This window comes from Panthera uncia (genome assembly GCF_023721935.1).
Source record: "Panthera uncia isolate 11264 chromosome A3 unlocalized genomic scaffold, Puncia_PCG_1.0 HiC_scaffold_12, whole genome shotgun sequence".
NCBI classification, from domain to species: Eukaryota; Metazoa; Chordata; class Mammalia; order Carnivora; family Felidae; genus Panthera; species Panthera uncia.
This window is the reverse complement of record NW_026057579.1, coordinates 35,358,727-35,366,233: the sequence shown is the minus strand read 5'-3', so window position 1 is coordinate 35,366,233 and position 7,507 is coordinate 35,358,727.

Here is a 7,507-nt window from a genome sequence, read left to right as displayed (position 1 = left end):
GGGGGGGGGGGGGGGGGGGTGGCAGGTGTGCGAAAAGGATGTGTGTAGAGGGTGTTCTCAGAGGTGAGAACCCCGGCTGCCCGAGAAGGGCCAACAGAAGGAAGGACGCAGGCCCGAAACGACACGTCACGTGCCGGAAGTGGCCACTGCGTTGGCAGCACGGAGGGCAGTGAAGGGACAGCCAGGCGGAGCGAGCTGGAGGCTTGGCGTCCTCACTGCCGGCGGCCCTGGGGGGCGGGGCCAGGGGGCGGAGGCAGGTTCCGGGCAACCTGAGCCCCCTGCACCCAAGGTCAGTTACCAGAAAGTTCCCGCAAAGCTGGCCTGTGTCCTCACACACGTCCCGAGGCCTTGACCCGCTTAGTTCCCTGCGGGACCCCTCGGTCCGGCCGCCTCGCACCGTGGCCTTAAGAAGCCCGAGCGGGCGAGGAAACCGCCCGTCTCCCAGCCTGGGCGTGCGCGCGCACATACGCACGCACACGCACGCATGCACACGCACGCGCATACGCATGCACACGCACGCACACTGCACTTCCGGCACAGAGCCCCGGCCCCGAGCTGCCCTCTGGGGACAGCCTTGCCTTCCTGCTACCTCTGTCTTGTACGCGTCCCCTGCGAGGTCCGTCTGTGCCCCGCGCACGAGGAACCTGACCTGAGTCCTGCCCGACAGCAGCTCAGCGGGGACCACCGTCCTAACTCCCAGGCCGGGGTCGTGTCGAAGATCAGCCTGCGGAAGGAAAGGCCGGGCACACAGCTGGTGCACATGACACTCCCGCGGAAGCCTGGGCTCACTGCCCGCAGGGCGGATCCGACAAGAGCCCACCGGTAGCCCCCTGCCTCTCTCCCTTCCGTGTGCTTCGGCCTCGCAGCCGAGCTCACCGGTGCGGGGTCGCTCCGAGAGCCTCCCTCAGAGACACGCGTCAGCACCGCGTCTGGGACTGGAGGCAGGGAAGGTTCCCGAAGCGGTGGCTTCAGTGACTGCGGGTGGCTGGCATTTCGGGATGCTCTGGGGAGGGGGATGTCCGGTTCGTTCTGGGTTCTCTGGGCCTTTTCCGACTTCCTCAAATCGGTGCCAAGTGAGTCGTCTGTTTCACCCACCCACGGGTACAGAGTGTCCCAGATTCCGGTGAAATCCCACGATGGCCCGCCGAACAGACTGTGTGCAGTGAAGGCCACTTCAGCGAGTCAGGCCCGGCCCAGACAAGGAGCCTGCGGGTTTTCCGCCTTGCCTCCTCCTTGTGCCTGGCTCTTGCACACTTCTGGCATCTGCTGAGCTCTCAGTATCCGACCTGCACTCTTCTCTGTGCGCGTTCCCTGGTGACCGGCAGGGGTGAATTGCCCCGACCTGACGGCAGCTATGTGCTAGCTAGTGGCCCAACGTCCATACTCTCTGTACCGGGCATTTGCACGTCCTGCTCGGAAACCACCTGAAATTAGCCTTGGCAGCCGCCGACCCAGCCAGGTGTTTCCCCATTGCCTCTCCAGAGAACTGTGGACAGGTCTGACCTTGCCGGTCGATGGCCTTCGGTGGTCACCTTTTAATGAAAGTTCAGCTTCCTATATGCACTTAATTTGGCACACCGCAGGAGGGCGTAGCTCATGTATTTCCATAAAACAAAAGATTTATGGTACTTTTTCGTCTGCCTATCGGAAGGAATCCCCCATGGGGTTAAGCATTTCACAAATATCATTCTGGAGCCGGGAGCTTTTTAGAATGAAAATCCCATTGTAAGTCACTCTAATGAAAAGAACACTTTTCAGGAGGCGCGCGGGGATTTTACCGGGCACTTCACTTCTCCCGCTTTCCCGAACAGTACAGTCTCTGTCGCTAACCAGAGTCTTTGAACCTGCTGGAGACCGAGGACCACTGGACGAGGAGCTTGGATGCCCGGAGCCGGGGCCTGCTGTGTGACCCGCTGGGGTTCCTGGGTCTCGGCACCACCCTGTGAAGGGACTGTCCTCACACTGAGTGGAAAGAAGTGGCCAGATAAAACAAGAGGGTGGGAGTGAGACATGATGCACCTGTTGAATGGACAGCCACATGAACAAGCAAAAGGAAGGTGATTTGCAAATTGTCCAGGATTTCACAAGCGTTAAGAAATCAGTATGTCCGGCGTAAGAGCCGATTGTCTGGTTTTGCATTTGGAGGAGATAGCAGACGCACTGTCGTTGTTCCTCAGCTATACAGAAAGAGAAGCTAGGGACAGAGACACAACGAGGAGGAGAAAGCACCGATGAGCCCCAGCGCGAAGGGGGGAGCACGGGGTGATGACAACGAAGACATCAGCTGTAATACCTGAACCCCGGGAAATGCAGAGACACAAGACGCCAGCTCATGGTGGTTCTCGGGCTTCAGTTGGGCTGACCCTGCCCAGCAGAAAAGTTAATTCTGTGCGAGGCGCAGTGAAAAGGAACAACGTTGGGGCCCCAGGCCGCCAGAGGGGCAGGAGCTAAGCGTGGTGGGCGGGAGGTGGCCTGTGCCACCTCAGCCTGCATGGGGTCTCCGCAAGCCAGCACCGCCCAGCCCGTGTGGACATCCCGACCCAGAGGGTCCTTTCCTCCCCGGCGGCACACCGCCCCTTGTGAGAGCTGAAGGGGCCACACACGGGGACCCTGCAACCGTGACCATGTCCAGACTGAGTTTCCAGAAGAAAAGTCAAGGACCTAGCAGGTCACACCACACTTTCTGGTGTGTCCCCTCACTCTCTCTGACCCCACCCCACAAGCCCCTCACCTCCTTCTCCACAAAAGCCTGAAGACCTAACAGGAAGAGAGAAGAAGGTGAGGCAGAGGTTAAGAGCACCTGTCCTGCACGCTACCTTTTGCACCTGAGCCAGACCACGTCACTGCCAGCTCTTTGCAGGCTCTGCTCACAAGCACCCCCAGCATAGCCCCCAGCAGTGTCCCCCTGTCCCCTGTCTCCACCCCACCTCCCTACTCTCCTAGATCCTAAGGAAGCATCAGGGCCCCATTTCAAACACTGCCCCCGCCTTGACATCACCAGCCTGTCCCCAAGAACCAGAAGGACGGGGGCTGTGATTCAGCCAGGGAGCTCCTGAGCTCTGCTCCTGTGTCGAGTCAGGGTAACCGGGGGACTCACCCTCTAGTGTTGAGGAGCGAGTGCCACACGGTGTATAGAGACCTCAGCCTGTGTCCGCCACATGCACGCCCTCTGTGGACATCGTCCCCACCCTTCCCTGTGAGAAGGGCCAGTGGCCCCTGCCCAGCGTATCTCCATGCGTCCTCCCTCCCCACCCCGCCACCGTGCTGGAACCCCTGTGCCTCATGCCACCTTCCGGGCTGCGGCAGCTCAGCTAATCACGTTCATTCTCCTCCTCCAGGTCAAGTGTGGTTTGTTCGTGGGGGGAGCGATGTTTATACTCTTCAAAAATGTGATGAAAGCAAGAGACAGTCCCTCCAAAACAAAATGTGCCCAGTGATACTCACCTTCTGTAGTGGTCCCTGTGTGCCATCCTATTAACTCAGTGAATTATGTCAACAACACCGTGAGAAAAGTAGCATCTGCCTTCCAACTCTGGGGAAGAGGAACCTGACCCGGGGGACAGTGATTCATCCCGATCGCGTGCCTACTAAGCGGGGAGGCAGGCGGGTCCCGTGCTCGCCAGCCTCCCACTCCAGGCTCTTAACCAGGACGCGATACCCTGAGGCCGGCTTGGTGTTTCAAGGGGTCTGGGAGTCCCAGGCTAAGAAATGTTGGTCTAGGTCCTGTGACCTACGGTGCTCCTCCTGGAATTCATGGGGTTTTGTGAGAATAATCATGCATGTGAAAATAGGTCGCAAGTTACAAAACGGAAACCATTGCTGTTCTTGACCGTTGCGTCTTCTTTACTGCGTGGCCTTCACGTGGCTCCTTTGAGCCACATGCTGCCGAGTGGGGCTGTTCATTCTCGTTCACCGTCCTCACCCTTGGCCTTGTTTCAGCTCCATCCCTGACTCCGCCAGCCTTCACATGCAGCTTTGGCGGATATCCCGGCTCGCCTAGACGATGGCCCCGATTGCATCATCAGCAACGCTGTCCCCGCCACCTCAGGACATTCCCAGTGGGCTCCCCTTGGGGTCCTCTTAGCCCTACGGGGGACACTCCCATGCCCACTGCAGCTGAGCACAGAGACTTACACATTTATCCAACCATTTAGTATTGGTTGGATACTGGTGTGGCAGAGAGGGAGGGCACTTAATAACAAGAGCAGGGTGTTCTGCCGGGGTGGGAATGCCTAGCTCAAGGTCTCTGATCACTGAGAAGAATCTGACCTATATTGCAAATGATATTGTATTATTACGGTCTGGGAATGTCAATCTCCACCGAACACACTTTACACCCAGACGGTCCCTGGCGTCGTATTCTTTATAGGCAGGACTCTGGAAGGGCATCCTCATGCATTAAGAGGAGCTGGTAGACCCCGCCATTGCCTCCACTTCCCCAATAGCCCAGGTCCCTGGAGGGGCCCCTGTGAGAGCAGCATCCTGCAGCAAAGTCAGCTCAGGCTGCCCGACAGGCAAACCAATCAAACCATCCCGCGCGTTAACTGGAGCCTAGAATTCCGTGTTGAATTTCTGATGACATTAGCAAAGCACTCAGGCATCTCTCCGTGGAGTTACAACCCTATTATGTACAATTGAGTATACATTACTCCTTATTTTCATGTCATTAGCTTGGATAAGGCTATTTCTAAAGCACTGAAGTATGTTAAGAGTTACTTAGGGGAAGAAAAAGCTGAAGCAGGGAAGCAAAATGCAAAACATGACCAAGTAAAGCTGTTTTTTTAACGATACATTTGCACATCGACCAGGGTAATTAAGCAGATATACAATGAGACAAATTATTGTTTTATTTATTTCTGTTTTCACTATCGTCTAGTCACTTTGGGTCCGAGTCCACCTGTACAAAATACACATTACAGTGTTCCTATCGATGCTGGTGGTTTGCCTCTGCCTCCTACGATGCACATCTACAGATATTTCCCTACAAGTAAGAACAAGCCTTGCGCCTGATTGGGAAGCAGGCAGAGTCTTTTGTGATCTGTGGAATGCTTTCTTAAAGAATGACAACAGTTGCCCATTACTAAGCTCTTTTGGCGTGGGGTTTAAAAACGAAACTATGGGGCTGGATGAGCAGCTGAACCATAGTCATTAAGGTTCAGATCCTGGCTCTTCTGTGCATCATCTGGTCATTTCTGCTGTCTTGACCTTACTTTCCTCTGCAAAATGGGCAAAAACCATGCCTATTGCATGGGGGTGTTTTAAGAATTAAATAAAATAGCGTATATGAAGAGCTCAGCTCAGTGCCTGATAGGCACTTGATTAAAACTTGTTATTTTTTGTAACAATTCAGGCAACTTGTAACCTTTCCGAGCATCAATTTTCTCATCCACAAAATGGGAATAATAATAATAACCATGTCACAATGATACTAGGAGGACCAAAAGCGGTGCTGGTGGTTGTTGATTGTTGAGCACTGTGGATGGAGATGACAAGGCGAGCTCCTGGAGGGTGGAAGAGTCTAGCCTCGTCTTGAAGAGTGAGAAGGACAGTAGGGTTCGTGGAACAGGAGAGCCAAACATCACGAGGACACTTCGGATGCATCTGCTGTGACACCATCACCAGAGGGCAGAAGACAGTGGAGGGACCAGAGTGCCAACACGAACGAGACAGCGGTGATGTCACCAGAGCAGCGATATGAGCAGTTGACAGAGGACTTGATCCACCTGGCCCTCAGGAGATAGCTGAGGTGCATGAGGACAGGGGAAAGGTCACATCCTCAGGTGTGAGTTGATGGCAGAAGGCAGGCACTTACAGGAAGCAAAGGGATGGGTCAGCTAGACTCGACATCCTGAAGAGAAGTGCAGGACAAGGTGAGGACAACTGTCCCTGTGATTGTCACAGCCTCTCTTCTGCTATGTCATTCCGGAGCTTCTCATTTGGTGACATGGTGGCCCTTCATCAGTGACCAGCCTTGCCCTGGAGCCTTTGGTCCACGGGTCATCCATGTGCCTCTATCCCTTGGGTAGATAAAAAGCTCAAACACAAGAACTATGTCGCATGGCTGCCGAGGCGTCCGACCAAGGATAACGTGGTGCGGAGGCACTGGCCAGCAGCCCCAGGTGGGGCGCCCGTGTGTGGTCCAGGAGCCCTGTGTGAGGCGGGGTAGCAGGGAGCGGTGTGGATGGGGGAGGGGGTACAGTGGTTTCCAGGGTGGAATGAAATTTTGTCCTTCTGTTCTCCAACAATCTGGAATCAACAACTCGGCCCGGGGCAGAACCTCCCAGCCAGGGGCCAAAATAAAAGGTAAGGAATAAGGTCCCTGGAGGTTTCCATCCTGAGTCAGACCTTCTGGAAGGTTAGCTACCAAACTGGAAAGTAGGCGGCCACGAGCGTGACTGGTGACATCTCTAGAAGCCCGGGGCACACTTCCCCTGTGGTTTGAGGTCAGTCCCCACACAGGGCAAGTCTGTAGATTTGTGCTGCACGGAGCCCATCACCAGCCTGCTCAGATATGCCACGCACTACAAATGAGGACATTGCGTGCTCAGAAAATACCTACGTGAGGGACGTTTTCTGTTCCCCTCGTCCTCCCAGCAGACAGATGGCCTTTAAAAGGTATGAGAAGAAAAGAAGGCAATATGGGGAAAGAGATCATGTTACATTGACGCAACTTTCCCCCGAAGTTACCTGGTAATTTACCCCGGCAGTTCAGGAACAGTGTCTGTTTATGACTGTCCTCTCAAAACTCCCCTGGGGGTTGTCAGCATGATTTCAGAGATGAAAACAAGGCTATCCGGCGGGGTCCCCCATCAGCTGTCAGTTGTGTGCCATGCATCGCCCACTTTTACATCCTGTAATTAAATCAGTGAGCCTTTCAGACCGTCTCTGTTTCTAAATTACATGGAATGAGGATCCTTCCAATCGCTGCTCACACACAATTTGTGCTGTCACCGTCTGACTCGAGGAACGGTAAAGAAGAAGAAGTAAAGTCCATCTGGGAATTTCATTCAACCAGACAATGCCGACAGACAGGAGAGGTGGGGAGTATGAGCAAATTTTACAAACGGGGACTTCTGCTGTCACAAATCTTGCAAGAAGAAAAAGGTCTGGGATTGGCTCTTTGGAGCTCATAGTTTTAAAGAACGCACTCCTACCTCATTTCCACATGGCAAACGTGTTTTCCTCAGTAACAGACAGCGATTTTTGCATGAATTATTAAGGATCCAGGCCAGAAGATTCTAGGTGATTGCTTCAGTGTTTCAATCGGGATGCAACTTGAGACCAGACCAAGAAGCTTGGAGACAAAAATCAAAGAGTAAGAGTGAAGGCCAAAGGCTGAGCTGAAGACGTATGTCCAAAACAGCACACAGCAGAAGACCTTCCAGAGCTGGGGTGCAGGACCAGGTGGTCTGCCGATCGGGACATGGAGGGACAACCGTGGATCAGGACCTGAGCACGGGAGTCAGGAGGTCAGCACCGGTCGGGTTCCATGGGCTTCTGTGCTTTT